We start from the raw sequence: 16,491 nt of genomic DNA, 5'->3' as shown, positions 1-16,491 counted from the left end.
AAATGATATACCATTTCATACAGATGAAAAATGGATAAAATTTTAAAAGCCTGGTTACATACCACATTCTGGAGAGTACGTAGAACAACTAGAATTTTTATGCATTAAACAGGACGATGTTAAAGAATATAATCACTTTAAAAACTTTAGCAGTTTTCTTATAGAATTAAACCTACACTTACACTACGGCCCAGCAACTGCATTCCTATGTATTTACCCAAGAGAAATTAAGACATATTTTCTCAAACAAACTTGTATAAGAATGTCTATGCAGCCTTATTAATAAGAGCCAAATGGTGGGAAAATATCCATTAGGAGGAGAAAGGATACACAAATTACAGCATTTTAAAATAGTGGGACTTCCCTGGTCGTGCAGTGGTTAAGAATCTGCCTGCCAATGCAGGGGCATGGGTTCGAGCCCTGGTCCGGGAAGATGCCACACACCACGGAGCAACTAAGCCCATGCATCACAACTACTGAACCTGCGCTCTAGAGCCCACGAGCCACAACTACTGAGCCCGCGTGCCACAACTACTAAAGCCCACGTGCCTAGAGCCCGTGCTCCACAACAAGAGAAGCCACTGCAATGAGAAGCCCACGCACCGCAACAAAGAGTAGCCCCTGCTCGCCGCAACTAGAGAAAGCCCGCGCACAGCGACGAAGACCCAACGTAGCCAATAAATAAACAAACAAATAAATAAATAAATAAACTTAAAAAAAATAAAACAGTGGAGCACTAATCAGCAATAAAAACAGAATGAAACACTATTACACGTGAATCTCAAAACGTGTTGAGCAAAGAAGCCAGACAGAAAAGAGTAAATACTCTCCGATTCCATTTATATTAAGGTCAGAGCAAGACTAATCTATGACAACAAAAATTGAAAAGTTGTTGCCTATGAAGGGTGGGGATTGACTTCAAAGAGACATGAGAAAACTTTTGGGGGTGATACAAACGCTCTCTATCTTAATTGGGATAGTAGGTATGTTCATTTTTAAAAATTCTCCACATTATAAACTTGAAATCTATGTATTTTACTGTTTATAAATCTCATTCCAGTAAAAAATTATTAAATAAATAAATATAAATAAAAATATAGCATGTGCTTTGATAATGGAAGTAGCACTTGAGAATCAATTACCTGGAAAGGTGGAAACTGGTTTAATTGAATTTGGTATGAAAATTAGGACTTTTTTTGGTTGCCCCACTTAGACCATGCAGTACTGAAAAATCAGTTGGGCTGTGCACTCAAAGACATAAAAATCTAAACAGAAACACATCCTGTTTAGGGAATAAAGGTTCTTTTGACATCCAGTCTCATCACAAAGGCCAGACCTCAATTCTCATACCTGCTTGGAAATCTAGCTGACACAGAAATGCCTCCATGACTAAGAACAGATCGAAGTTATCCAGAGGTTTAACGTCACCCAGTTGGAACAACCACGATAAGTATTCAGAGAGAGATTTATTTCAGCGCTGAATGTTCACTGAACATCCTATGATACAAGGATGTCTTCTTTCCAAAGGTCATATCTCCTCCTGTGCTCTTGATTGAATCATCTCTCACCACCTCTAGAATCATGCTCCAGCAACTCTCTCTTCCCTTGCTTGTATCTTAAATCTCTTTCTCTCTACTGGGTCTATCCAACCTAAACAATAAGCATGTTTATATTCTACCCTATTATAAATAGAAAACATAAGACAGGCTTCAGCTTTCCTTCAATGTTGTTACCTCCTCAGGCTACTGTACCTTTCATCTACCTCAGAGGAGTCCTGCTGTTTACTTCCTCATGAGTCGGTCATCTTCAACCTCTTGCTGTCCAGTTCCGGCCCCAGAACTCTATTAAAATTTCTCTTTAATTGGGCATATTGGTACAAAACCTTAACCTTCCCTAACCTCTCTGCTGCATCTGAAACCAGTAACCACTCAGCCTTTCTTTACATCATTCTATACACCTCCACGACAACACAGCCTCTCTCTGGATACAGTTATTTTGACCAGAGTGGTTACATGATGGAAACTGGGCCAATTAGCTTTTCTATCTTGGGAACTGGGAGTTGGAACATGGAGATTTTGTCAGATCTTTTCAGGCATTTCAACAAGAAAGTGATATAACGTTGTGACCTGACCAATCAACCTTTGATCTTTGGAAAAACTGAGCAGTGAAAACATATTTTCAGAACAACAACAAAAAGCATGCAGACAGGTCATCAAAAGCAGAAATAAGAGACCACAGGGCCACAGAAGGAGCAGATCCTGTGTTTCTGATTGCTCTTTAGGCCTGTGTCTGGGGCCATTATGAGTTTTGTCTAAGGGATGGTGAGACACTAGCGTAAATAAGTGTGTGTTCTTCTTTACAAAGAGGCCCTAACAAGGTCCTTTGCTGGTCTCTCTTCCTCTTTTCAGACATCTTTTATTCCCCTCTCTTCTAACTACCAAATTAGTATGTCTGCATCTAGCTTCTCTTCTTTGCATTAATTCCTGTTTGTTGGTTGATCAGTTTGGTCTGAATGACTATTAACATCTCAAATTCAATATTTGAATTCAATAGTCAACATATTCAAATTCAAGTTCATCCATAAACTACAAAGTTCTCTAAATTTCTTGTACAGTACTAATTAGCAAAACCAACATTCTCTTAGGTATACAGACTAGAACTCCAGGTTCACCTTTACTTCCTCTATTTATTTGCCCCAAACTTCTAACTGGTTCTAAATCTTCTGGTCCTAAACTTGACTATTTCTCTCATTCTCCACACCTCCTTTCCATTCCAGGAGCTACTGCCTGGGTTCAGGCCCTCATCCATGTTCATTTGAAGTCTTTACCTTTTTTTAGAAAATAAAAATCCACAAAAAATTAAACATTTTTATGGAGGTACTAAAATGTCCCCTCACTGTACTCTAAAGAATACTGTACCCTAAAGAATATATTAAAGAAGGGTAAGCTGCGACAAAGTGAGAGAGTGGCATGGACATATATACACTACCAAATGTAAAATAGATAGCTAGTGGGAAGCAGCCACATAGCACAGGGAGATCAGCTCGGTGCTTTGTGACCACCTAGAGGGGTGGGATAGGGAGGGTGGGAGGGAGACTCAGAGGGAGGGGATATGGGGATATATGTATACATATAGCTGATTCACTTTGTTATACAGCAGAAACTAACACACCATTGTAAAGCAATTATACTCCAATAAAGATGTTTAAAAAAAAAAGAATATATTAAAGAACATACATTCACTTAATCCTCACCACAGACTTTTACACTTAACTACTGATGTGACTTCCTAGCTGTTCTTCTCACTTCGCTGATTGTACATAACTCTAGATGTGTCCTTATTCTGTAGTAAAAGTGAGAATTTGAAATTCTAGTGAATGTCGTACAGCCTGCCAACAGAGCAAAACTTAGATGCTTACATAATTAGCATCCTCCCTCCCTTCCCCTTTGAGAGTATGAGATTCAGTGCAATTCTCCTCATTCAATGGAACTTCATTTGATTCTAACTTTTGGGTGAAAGTCAATTTCTTATGCTTTAGAGCATGCAAGCAGAATGGGTGTGGCAATTATAAGCAAAATTAAAATTAGTGTTTCATTAAATAGAGGGGCAATTTCATCCTTTTCCTATATCACAGGGTATATTTAAAGTAAATCTATAAATAAATTATTTCAAACTGCCTAATAGCAAGACATCTTTTAACTTTTCCAGCAAAAATAGAGCATATTCTATATAATGATAAGCAATACATGCCCCCAATAAAGCATTCAACATAACAAGTTCACTTCTTTAAAAATTTCTTATATTTTTTATTATGGAATACTAAATTATACATGGAAAGTCTCTTCAGTTTAAAACTAAAACATGCTTAGCATTGGCCAGTTCTTACTTCAAACAGCATCTGGGAATAAGTAATCACCAGAGAAGCAGTTGTTAACTTGATCTATGACAAGTCTAGTTGCTGGTATAATTAAAATAAGAAAATAGGATTATTTTCTATTTATTATTTTCTTCTTCTATTCTAAGAAGGTAATACAAAAATTTTTATATCTCAAATAACCACAGACGTACAATATACAATGTCTATCGAAATTCAAGTTTTCAAAAGCCCCTGTTCACAAATGAAGGTAAGCCCTTCCTCCCTCCCATAATACACTAAGATTCAGTCTCTGGTTGTACCTGTGTTTACCTGGCCCCCTGACTCAGCCCAGACCCTTTCCTTAGGACTTGATGACAGCTAGAAAGCAAAGACTCAGAGCAATGATGTAGGAAATTAGAGAGATGATCTTTGACAACAAGGAACCACAATCTGCTAATTTTTAATACATTTAAAAATATAATCTAAAAATAATCTTAAAAAAGTTAGTAGTGAGAAAGCCTTCTGAGTCAACTGCTGTGTTGTAGAAAAAAGAAGAACACAGAAGGGGTTTCCCAGAGCACATACACTTTCTGCATGTCCTTGATATTAAAATCAAAGTAATCTCGTCTATAATATTTGCATTCCAACCTCCCATCCAAGTCTACCCTCAGGATTAAAGGAAAGGTATGGTATAGCTGTGGTATGCCACACAAACACCCCTCCAGGACAAAGTCACTCATTCACCCAAATGCCAAAGGCACGTAGCTGAGTCACTCTCCGAGAATGGCAGAGGCCAAGGGGTTATTGCCCCTCCTCTGGGTCAGCCCACATGCAATGACTAATTGACATGGGCACCCAAATGCCTAGCCCTCTTGCTTTAACGCAGAGGCCATCCTAGGATCAGCAGTTCCTGTAGGGTTGGCTGAGGCCTCTGATGCAAATGCAGTGTGGCTCAGCTTCTCCCCAAAGAAGCTCTGCACACGTATCTCTGTTTCATAGTCTGTTTCCCAGGAAACCTGACTTTAAAAAGTTGGTATGAAGGGAGTACTGAGGAAGTAGCTCTAAAATGAGATATTTTACCTGAATCCTCTCTGTTGGACTGGAAATGAGGGCCCAGTCACTGATGCCAGGTAGAGAACTGATAGCCAATGGTGTACTGTGCAGCAGGCCAGTTGTTAAAATATTCACTAGTGGTAGACTAGGGTGTGATACCAGTGGAAGGAGATGAACTTGTATGTACAACATCTTAAAGCATTTTAGAGGTTGAGGAGAGGAAGTGATTAGCACTGTGCAATAGAATAGCTGTTGCTGGGGCCTCTTAATGCAGTAGAGAAAGACATTGAAAGGCTTAGAGTGATAAGTCAACAATTTAAGGCTAAATGTAAAGACAGCAGACATCCATGTCACCAGATAAAGAAATTCTCACCTCTTGCCGCAGATGCAGAAAAAAGCTGAGCATCAGACCCAGGAATTAATCATAAGAGTGGCAGAGAGCCAGAGAAGGTTTCATTCTCAATTTAGGCAAGTTGGCTGTGCCAAGCTTCGGGCCTTAATTGGGAAAAAATGGGACTATGAGTCATTTGCTGGGGACATCTGGGTTGATTCACTTGAAACTTTTTAATCCTCAGATTCCCCTGGATCCTCTGAGACTGCAAAAGTGGCCTCTTCCCCCTGTTAGTAGCTAGTGTTCCACCCTTGCTTAAAGACTTGCAAGAAAATCTGTGCACCCTCCATCAAGATCTACCAAAAACACTCCCATGGACCTCAAGACCGATAACTAGGGAAAAGTCATAACATAATCCCGCTGAATAAAACTGGACTCTGTTAAGGGAGCAAAAAGACAATATGTTGAAGAAATTGAAGGACCTCACCAACATATACACACCAACAGGAACATATAGGAACTGACAGAGTACTTATGAACTGGATTCTGTGAGTACTAGATCCATGCAGAAGTATATAAAGTTAGATAGGGAAGAATTTATTGCTATTGAAGCAATCTTCTATGATATTGAATTTAACACCTGGCAAAGATCATGGGAGGCAGTATTAACACAACTTTACAGTGATTCTTGGAGGCTTGGAAAATGTTATGGTCTATACCAAGTAGAAATAGTATAGCACACAGTAGAAAAAGGGTTTGTAAGTCTTAAAGAAGTGGGTGTACTAGAGTAGATATACTATATAAAACCAAGGAACTGACCAGCCAAAAACTTTTCCACAGGCAAACACATCATTTATCAGTGAGATAAGTAATGCAGTGGTGAGTTTTCCAATGGCATCATTGAGTATCTCAGTGATGACTATCTTCTATAGGCCAGAGATGTTACAGAACTAGGCTCAAATAACAATAGCAATAATAGGATCCCCAAACAATTGAGGTGAGGTAGTAGCATTGAACTATCAAAAACAAAGTGGGTGAAAACTATCATAATAAGCTGCAGTGGTGGGGTGGCAGCCATGAGGCAACTCAGAGAGAGCTATAGAGATGATTAAGAGAATGCAGTTCCTAGAGCAAGATAGATGCACACCTCTCCACAGATACTGTTTAATTTACATAAGAAAAAAATTATGGATATGTGATCAGAGAATTGAGGACAGCTTCCCCAGTAAGAAGATAAATCTCTTGCCTAGTTTCTGGACCAGAGCCAGTACTCAAATCCAGAACCCAGTGACTGAAGGAGAGGCCAGGTTTCCATGAGGTGTGGACCCCACTACTATGACAAATGAATATGGTAATGATTCCCATAGACCTTCAACAAAGGGCCTTACCTGTATAACCATACACTGGGGAAAAGAGAATATCCAGACATTTTGAGGACTGTGAGATACAGTCTGAGTTGGCATCAATACTAAGTGAACTGAACCCTCTTTCAGAGTAGGAGCATATGAGAGCAGGTACTAAATGTACTTAGCTCAGCTATGAATCTCAGTGTGTCCACTGGATCCCTGGACTCACCCAGTGATAATTCCTTCAGTCTTAATGCATAACTGGAATGAACACATATGGTAGCTGGCAGAACCTCCGCATTGATTCCTGGGCTTGTGGGATTAAAGCTATCATAGTGGGGAAGGCGAGTAAATAAAAAACATTATCACATCTTGGGGAATGCAAAGTTTAGTATTACCCTTAAAGATTTAAGTGATGGCTGTCTCCATCATATCCATATTCAACTCATCTCATTTAGTTCACTAGATTTGCCCCTACAAAACCCAGATAGATCCTAGTGGATGACAGTGAACTACCACAAATTCAAAAAGTAGTCATCCCAGTTGCAGCTGGTGTGCAGATGTGGTATCTTTGCTAGAGTAGATTAACATAGCCTCTGATACATGGTATATGGTCATTGAACCAGCAAATTTATTCTTTTCTATCCTTAAAAGGAAAATGTTTCAGATGCAGTTCAAATTCAGGTGGGACAGACAAGCATGTACAATCTTGTCCCTGGACTGTGTTTTCCCATCATGAACCACCATGTACCGCCATTTTCTCACCATGTACCAGGACCTAGACCATCTGCATATTCTGAACATCACACTGGTCCACTACATTGATGGCTTCCTGTTAATTGGATCTAGTGAACAAAAAGTAACAAGAAGTTGAACAAGAAGGCCTTGATAAAACACATGAGTTCCAAAGATAGATTAACCTTATCATGGTTCAGAGGCTCAAACCAGTGTAGTTTTCAGAAGTAGTCTAGAGGATACCCTGATATTCGTTCCAAAGGAAAAAATAAATCAGTGTCTCTCACATCCAAAGTGTGGTAGTCTCTTCAGGTTCTGGAAGTAATATAACCCATACTTGAGAATACTACTCTGACTCATATGCTATATGAAAGACTGACATAGTTCGGACCCTATGAAAAGAGACAACCATGGTGAAAAACTTACCTTGTGGAATTTATGATGAACCCCAACATGATAATGTTGACCCCTGGATTCTGGAGAAAGGTCATGACATCTGCAGAGGAGACCTATATACTAATTTTTAGAAATTCTCAATCTGCAACTGGATCCAAATATGTATGGAGCCCTTGAGCATGTGGCATCACTTGACCATGCTGCCAGAACTACCTATCATGAGCTGAGTTCTGTCTCACTCACCAAATCATAAGATTGGGTGAACCCAATAGCAATCCACTGAAAAATGGAAATGGTATATCTGGGATTATCAGACAGGACCAGGGTCACAGGGCACAAGTAAGCTGCATGACATAGACTTTGGACATTCACTACTATTCACCAGTGTCTCTCCCTCAGTGTGTGGGTATATGTATGTGTGAGTGTGCGAGTGTGTTTACTTCCCTGTTGGAAGACATCTCTTGTTAGTGGCTAAGGGAAGAAGAAAAACATATCTGAACTTAGTGCATGGACAAGTTGTCTAGTATGTGGGTATCTCAATATGTGGATAGTCCACGAAAATGGACTACTGCTACACTATCCCACTCAACATGGCACTGAAAGACAGCAGTGAGGGAAAATCCTCCCAACAGGTAGAATTTGGGGTAGGTTACCTGATCATCCACTTTGTGTGGAAAGAGAAGTGGCCCATGGTAAGAATATACGTGGACTCATGAGCAGTGGTGAATTGCTTGCCTGATTTCACAGGAGCCTGCAAGAAGAAAAATTGGAAGATCAGGTTCAAAGAAACCTACAGAAGAGGCATGTGGGTGGATTTGAGGGAAAGAGCTCAAAGTGTGAAATTTTTTGAGTTGCATGTTATGGCCACCGGAGAGCATTCACCATGGAAGTAGCAATAAATAAGCAAGTAAACAATAATTTGACCAAATGTGGTTGAGATAGAGATTATGCATGGACTCAACAGCATGGGCTCCTACTCACCAAGGTTGAGCTTGGTACTACTGCTGATGAATGCCCAACCCTCCAGCAAGAGAGATCAATGCTGAGTACCTGATAAAACGTCTTTCAGGAATATCGATTAGTCATTTGGTAGCGATTGAGTACATTGAACTTCTACTCTGGAAAGGGCAGGGCTGCACTTACTGGAATCAACACAATTGCAGATATAAATTTGCCCTTCTCACCCACATAATTTCATCTTCGACCAAGGGGACTACTTTACAGTAGTAGTTGTGTAGCAGTGTGCTCCTTACCACGGACTCCACTAGTTCCATGACATACCACATCAAAACCCAGAAACTTCCAGCCTAACAATTGTAATAATAATAGCCTTTGAAAACACATTTGAAGTGCCAGCTTAAAAATGAGACCCTGCTGGAGTGGGGTACCACACTTCAGAATGCAGTATATATTCTGAATCCATGACCATCACACGGTATTGTGCCCCCAGTAGATAGAATACATGGGTCTGGAAACCAAGAAGTGGCCCTGCTTATTATCACTCTCAATGTCCCAGGTGGAATATTGGTACTTCCCATCCCTACAACTTAGTTTTCTCTGATTATAGAGCATCTGACTCCAAGAGTGGGACTGCTTCTATTAGGACACACAGTGAAAGAACTATGAAGTTTTAAAATATGGTTTCCATTTGTTCTCTTTAAACTTATGGCAGGAGGAATTGACTCTGATCATTAGGAGAATGTAGGGCCAAAATTACATTATGCAAACAAGGAGGGACACATCTGGCACCCAGATAAGCCACTGAGGAAACTCTTCACAATCGCCTGCCAGATTTGATGGTAAATGGATAAGAATGGCAAGATGACTGAGGTCTCACATCATTCAGGGATGATAATCTGGGTCACCCCAGGAGGTAAGCCAGCTAGACCAGCAGAAGTACTAGCCATTGGTAGGAGACATCTAAAATGCGAGGTGTAGGAGGAAGATGATGGGCTGTGGTCTTGAGGGCAGTTGCGATTACTAGGGCTCTAGCTCATTCCAATAACTTTGTTCATGTACGTTTCCCCGGGATAAAAGACCTGCAAGCTATCCCAGATGGTTAACTTGAGATATGAAGCAAGAGTGTCTGAGAGGCACACAGGGCAGACTATAATGGATGCTAGAGCGTGATACCTTCAGGACCAAGGTACACATCCCCTGAGTCAACCCCTGGAACGGCCCTCAGCTGAAGGGAGTCTTGGTTCCTGGATTGGCACAGACACCAGTTCACAGGTTTCCACATTGTCCCTAAATATGCCCTAGTTTTGATCTTCAGGTTATGTGACTCCAGGTCTACAAAATATATTTTCTTTATAGTCACAATATATCATAAGTAGCAGAGACAGCTAATGGGTAACAAATATTAATAATAGTAGTTGCCATTTAATATTTGCTTGCTCTGTTCCAGGCACTAGGCTGAGTATTTTAAAAGTTATCTCATTAAATCATGGAAACAATCCTCTAAAAAATGTACTATACTATTCCTGCTATACAGAGGAGGAAACCGTGGCCTGGCATAATTCAGTACCTTGCCTAACACCACAATTCTAGAAAGTGGTAGTGTCTACATCTGAATACAGAATATGAAATTCCAAAGCCTTCACATTATATAACTTTTTTATATAGATAATTGGCAAAATATAAAAAGTAATACTTATGTCAGGGAGAACATAATTTGAGTTTAAACTGGCTGATTATCCACTTAAATATACTACTGAATATACTAAATATAGATGTAGTAAATATTCTACTGAAAAGGCATTGTATTGATATATTGTACAGAAGTTAAGAAATTAATTCTTGATGGATCATTATTAGAAATTGCATCTCTAAGATAGATTCTTCATGTCCTAGCTGTGTCCAAATATGGAACACTATTCTAAGTGAAAGGTTTCCTAGCATCTGATAGAGCTCTCAGACAGATGGTCTGAGCCTTGGAACTGAGGGGCCCAGAAATGCCTAGCCCTAAATATACAAAGTTGTGAAGTGTACATTTTTTGTTCCCAACAACTTGGCCTCATCTTTGTTCACCTTTTCTGCCCCACTCTCTCGAGGCCTCAAGTAGGCAATTACTCAGGTCTTAGCTGATCTACCACAACTTTCAGGAAAGAATCTGATGACTATAGATGTTACTAACAGAGGCAACCTAACTTATGTACTTTTCTTGGATGTTTGGAAGAATTTTAGATGCACAATTAAAGCATCAGTACTCTGGGGGTAGAAGGATAAGGATTGTATTGTTTTTTGTTTCCGTTTTTCCAAAAAAAAGAACTTCATGGCCCTGAAATCTTACCAAATAAATAAAAAGTCCTTTGTTACTTCTAACACACCTAGTTTATTTTTCTTTAAACTATTTTTTTTCATTGTCTACATGTTCAACTTAAATCATTTACACAATAAAAAGAAAACTACAAAGAAAACTTACAATTTTTGCAAGAGGGTATGAGGTAAGAAAGATATGTACATATATCATTACTGAAAAGTTTTAAAAATAAAAGACTCTAAAATTTTATTATATAACACTTGGGTATGACTCCAATAAACCCCTTATAAACAACTATGAATATTCCAATTGAAGCTAGAGTTCTGTCACCAATTTCATGGCCAGCAGAGGGCAAAGCAGTCCCCTGTCCTCCTGCTCTGCAATTAAACTTCCTAATCTTTTGTTGGGTTCTCCTGAAAGCTCTATCATTCTTTATTTATTCTTTATTCATGGTCTCGCTTTCATAGATGATTCTGTGGATACATGAAATAATTATCTACATGTTTAGAATAATTTAAAACATTCCAAATAACTAAGGAAATGAGACACAAAACAGGCATGTTTTAATAGAGAGATGGACAAAAAAAATTTAGAAAAAGAAAAGAATGGAAGGAAGAAGGAAGGGAGGAAGGAAGGAGGAAAGGAAGGAGAATTGGGTTAAGGTGAGGAGGCAGAGATACTCAGAGTTGTCATGGCTTGTTTACCTTTTGGACAAGCTGGTCTGTTCTCCCTTTACGTGTTCTTCCCCAATTAAGTAATCCCTACGTCATTACCCTGCTTAGGGACAGTGCTCAGAATCAGAAAGACTCGTGAATATGGTCTTAGACATTTTAGCCCAATTCTTCCCCTGATTTCCATATCATGACAGTTCCAGAGACCTCCACCAAACTGGAGATGCAGGGGTATTACAGTGTTACACGTCTGTACCTAGGACAGCTCCTTTTAAAAACAGGATAGAGTGACCATGCTGTCACTGTTTTCAAAAAAACGTCCAGTTATGCATCAATATAAGTTAATACTTAAAAAGCAAGTAAATCAATGGATTGATACTTGCTTTACAAAGATATTTAGCACAATTTTCCAGAAAACAAAAAGCTAGTTCTCTAGAGAATTTAACATTGATATTAGCTTGCAGATACTTTGAAAACCTATATGGTGCATAAATTAAGGAATATCTGAACACAGAGTCAGAAATAATCCTCCCTCTAGTTTGTATTTGGGTTGTGTTTGTATTCAACAGTTAAAAAAAAAAAGAAAGAAAAAAAAAGAAAAAGAAAACAGGTTTTATATTGCATAATAAACAAAGCACAAACCCTGTTTGCCAAAGAAGAAATCTATAAATTTAATGGCAAAATAGGTGAAGCATGAGGAATTACAGTTTTAATTTAAGACTATTGCCCTCCCTGTTATCTTTAGGAACTGTTTGGACTAATGATTAATTAATTATTTACTTTTGTATTTTTATCCTTGAATTTCTTACCAGGCTATTATTTCAGGCAGGAACCAGAAAGATTACCTAATATTTTTTAACAATTAAGCAGTACTTGTTAATCAGAATTTGTTGACAGTTTTCCAAGACTGTAATTGAGGTTGCATAACCTTGCCTTCATTGATAAATGCAAATTGAACCATAGTGTTCAGGTGAGAAATATCTGATCACAATTTGGAGGGAAGGTACTTATTCAACAGATTCCAAAATATTGAACAATATGCTGACATTAGAGAAACAGCTCAATTTATCCTCTAATGTTCTACTCACACCAAGCATGGTACCTGCCTATGTCTTCTCTCCATAATAAGGCTCCAAGCCTCTTCTTTGAAGGACAATTCTTTTTAACCCCAGTACTTGCATGGTGTTTTACACAGAATAGGCTACTAGTGAAGATGGAAAAGTAAAAGATATATTCAAGAGGAATCTATTGAGAAATTTCGATTTGAAGTCAAAATTTTAAAAAATACTAACAGTGTGAAGATATCAGCCCTTTATTCATTCACCCAACAAATATTTATCGAACACTAGCTATGTGTTGTGACCTGTACTAAGTTGGGGTGCACAATGGTAGGCAAAACACCAACAGTCCCTGACCTCTGTAAGATCAGAATAAACAGGGAGAATTAATTAAGCAAGCAATAAACAATAGTATTTTCTTTCCAACCCACTTCCACCAAAAAGTGACTCCCTGATGCCTACTCCATGAAATTCAGACCTCCCCACAGCCCCACTCCTCACCATATAGTCTCTGCCAACATATCTCTTTACCTTTTGCTTGAATAGAATGTACTTTCATTTCCTCCTCATCAGACCATTACTGTTGCAATGGGGAGTCTTATCATTCATTCCTTCCATTTGTAATTCATACTTAGCCCACATTCACATTCACGACTTTGGCAGCCTACCCCTAATTCGCTCTTTGTATAATAATTTGTGTTTAAGTTTCCCTCTCCCAATAGATGTAAGAGCTTTTGATGGCAGGTCCTCTACTTATCATTTTCACATTCCCTCTGTAGAGCCTACCAAACTGCCCAAAGGCTTCTTAAGTAGCAGCAAAACCAGCTTGCTGTCCTTCTCTCATGACTTTGTTATTTCCTCTTGACCCACAATGTTCACTCTGCCTGGAATATTCTCTCTGATCAATAATCATAATCTATATCATCCCCTCTTTTTGAGAGGAGTTACCAAGAAAAACTCTTTTAGCCATTATCTTTTATTGTTAATAATCTCAAACACAGGAAATTGCTGTATTGTATCACATCAGAACCATTTTCATTTACTAGTTCTTTCTCTCCTCTGCAAATAATATATGTAAGCATTATACCAGTTTTGCAGTGAGGATAAAAATGGCACAAGCCTTGCACTCAAGGAGCTCACAGTCTTGTGAAGAATAGCAGAGAAAAGCACTTGAAATTCAGACCTGACTAGACGGTGAGGGAGAGAGGGTTCAGAAAAGCCAAGTCGTCTGTCCTCTGCACAGGTCACTACACATTAAAACCCCACAGACACATCTCGTCTGAAACTCACCTTGCTTCATTTCTGCAAAAGCTGCTCACAGCTCTGTAATTAACCCAGAAGGAATCTCCTAGACTACAAATGTTGTATAGCTTGTCTAATTAGGACAAAGGCAGCTGCTCAAGAGGCAGGATATACATCTCTCAATCAGGAAGGTACAAGAGCTGTCCCTCAGGCAGCCTAAGGCATATAGCAAGAAGAGAGAATGTAAACACAGTCACCTTGGTGTGCTGGGATCTCTGAAATGTGCATTTTGTGGACATGTTTTGAACCCAAGCTTGACTTTCTCCTGTTGTCTGTGACACTCCTGCCCCACCTCTTTCCAGAGCCACCTTCTGAGGCCTCAGGACACACAGACTAATTTCAGTAGTGATTTAAGTAAAGTGTAATTAAGATAAACCTGCTGGTACTCAGAAATATGAAAAGTGTACTGTCTTTCAGGCATGGAGTTAATGTTCTAGTTTCCCTTCAGGAGGATGCTGGTTTTGAATTGCTTTTCTGGGAAAAAAGATGGATTTTGCATAACAATAATTTCTTTTCTATCTCTCTTTATGACCAATTTTTTTCCTCACAAAGATAATGTGTTGAGATCTAGGTCTCTGATCTTGGGACATAATAGTTCCCTCGGTGTTAATAATCAATCTACAAAGGGGTTAACTTACATTCCAAAGGTCATTTCTACTACCTCCCAAACCAAATAACTAGGATCCTAATTATACAGACAGCCATCTCTCGTCACTGGCATTGTGCTATTTAACTAAATAGAAAATGACAATTCATCCAATGTTTCTACTTATCAATTTCAAATAATTAAAAAGTATTAAATAAAGACCAATTATGATAAGCATAAATTAACATTTTATAATATAGAAAGTGCTAAGGGGAAGCCTTGAGAATTTTCCATGCCATCTCAATGAATATATATCATTTTGTACAATATTGCAAACATAAGATATCTTAATGTTTAAATAGTATTATCACCTATAAATATCTATTATATCTATCCTGGTTCTAAAGATACTGCAACAAATTAGTTAATTGTTTGCTAGTGTTTAAATTCTCGATGAAAAGAAGGTCACAGTATCTCTCCATTAGATTACCGATTGCTTGGTTTTATCACTCATTAATATTCACATAACACATCTTTTGCAAGAAAATATGAACAGGCTTTATTTTTTGGTCCATTTTCATCTGATATTAAGCACTACAGTAAATCATCTGTCCTCGAGGCAGTTTAGATAACTGAACTAAGAGCTGGAGTTCACAATGAAAAGGGAGAAAATATGTGGATTAACTGAGAAACAAGTTAAAAATAGGCATCCAGAAATTGTAAGTACTTTGACAAGTACTCTCTTGGTACTCCTATAGCTTTTTTAAAACCACATCTAGAGTCTTATAATTCTAATTACATTTGACATTTGAAATTTGTGTCACATCTTGTAGACTTTTAAAAATTTCTGCTTTCTAAGAGACAACTTTTCCATTTTCACGGAAGAAAGCTTTATATTCCAAACACAAAAATCAGTAAATAATAGCTTGTGGGTAGGGCCGGAAGGGCAGACAACTGGAACTGACTATGAGAGAAATTAATCCAGGCTTATAGTGTCAAGGGTCTTAAGAGGAAGGTAATATAAAAGCCAGTAACTCTCAAGGAAAACTTACAAAGCCAGGCTCAAGTTTTCTCTCCATAGATTCTAGAGTTGGCCACACTTTGCCCTCTTAATTGACATTCTTTCCTGTCACCATCATTATTGAGAAATTTAGAGATTTCAAGGTCAATCAAAGAATTCAGTGCAGGTTTTACTCAGACTCTTCATTCGCTCTTTTGGGGGAAATTTTTCTCCAGTATGAAATGTTACAAGTAAAAACAGCTGTCTGTAATCACCCATACTGCCTCCCATCTTGGAATAAACAGATACTCTAAGAATTCCTTCTAGAAAACTGAAAAAGACCACTGGCAATTCCCTGGACTTTTTTATATAATTGTGGCTATTGCTGAATCCATCGGGAGCTGGATGCCATAAAGCAGAAGCCAGGATGGTAAAGACCAATACTGTGGACACAAGTTGGGTGTACCGCAGGACTAAACAGGAGAGAGGTAGACCGCATCCTAGATTATTAGCTGAAGTTAAAAGGGGAAGATTAAGATCAAAGGAAATGAAGGGGGATATGGGGCATAGAGCCAATGAGGAAAGTACTGTTACTAGAAACACCAAACTGAAAAAGTAGTACTTAGTCTCTGAACCCCTGATCAAAAACAGGAAGACACAACACAGGGAGTTGACCTGGACTTATACCGTGACATGGTTCTGACCTAGATAAAGTCAGGCAGGCAACTCCCCTGTTTTTAACTGTTTGTATTCCACCTCTCTTGAAGCTACACTTCTTCTGCCTTTCACTATTTATGCTCATGAGCTGCACGGGCACTAGATCCTGACATTCACCTTAGAGTTACTGAGTGCCTCCTAAACTCAGACCTCTAAACAATGAGAATAAATCAGGGTC

General features: G+C 38.7%; 1 protein-coding gene across 1 annotated transcript in view; it reads right to left on the bottom strand.

The window, feature by feature from the left end:
* The window catches only part of UNC13C (unc-13 homolog C), a 774,694-nt gene that overhangs the window by 606,959 nt on the left and 151,244 nt on the right, over positions 1-16,491 (bottom strand). Inside the window, exon 3 of the mRNA XM_082444694.1 lies at positions 8,371-8,468. The gene's annotated coding sequence lies outside the window, so the exon portion shown is untranslated. The remainder of the gene's footprint in view (positions 1-8,370; positions 8,469-16,491) is intronic.

Source organism: Balaenoptera physalus (assembly GCF_965194825.1).
Source record: "Balaenoptera physalus genome assembly, chromosome: 2".
Lineage (NCBI taxonomy): Eukaryota > Metazoa > Chordata > Mammalia > Artiodactyla > Balaenopteridae > Balaenoptera > Balaenoptera physalus.
Note: the sequence above shows the minus strand (reverse complement) of the source record. Positions and strands in the feature narration are given on the sequence as shown.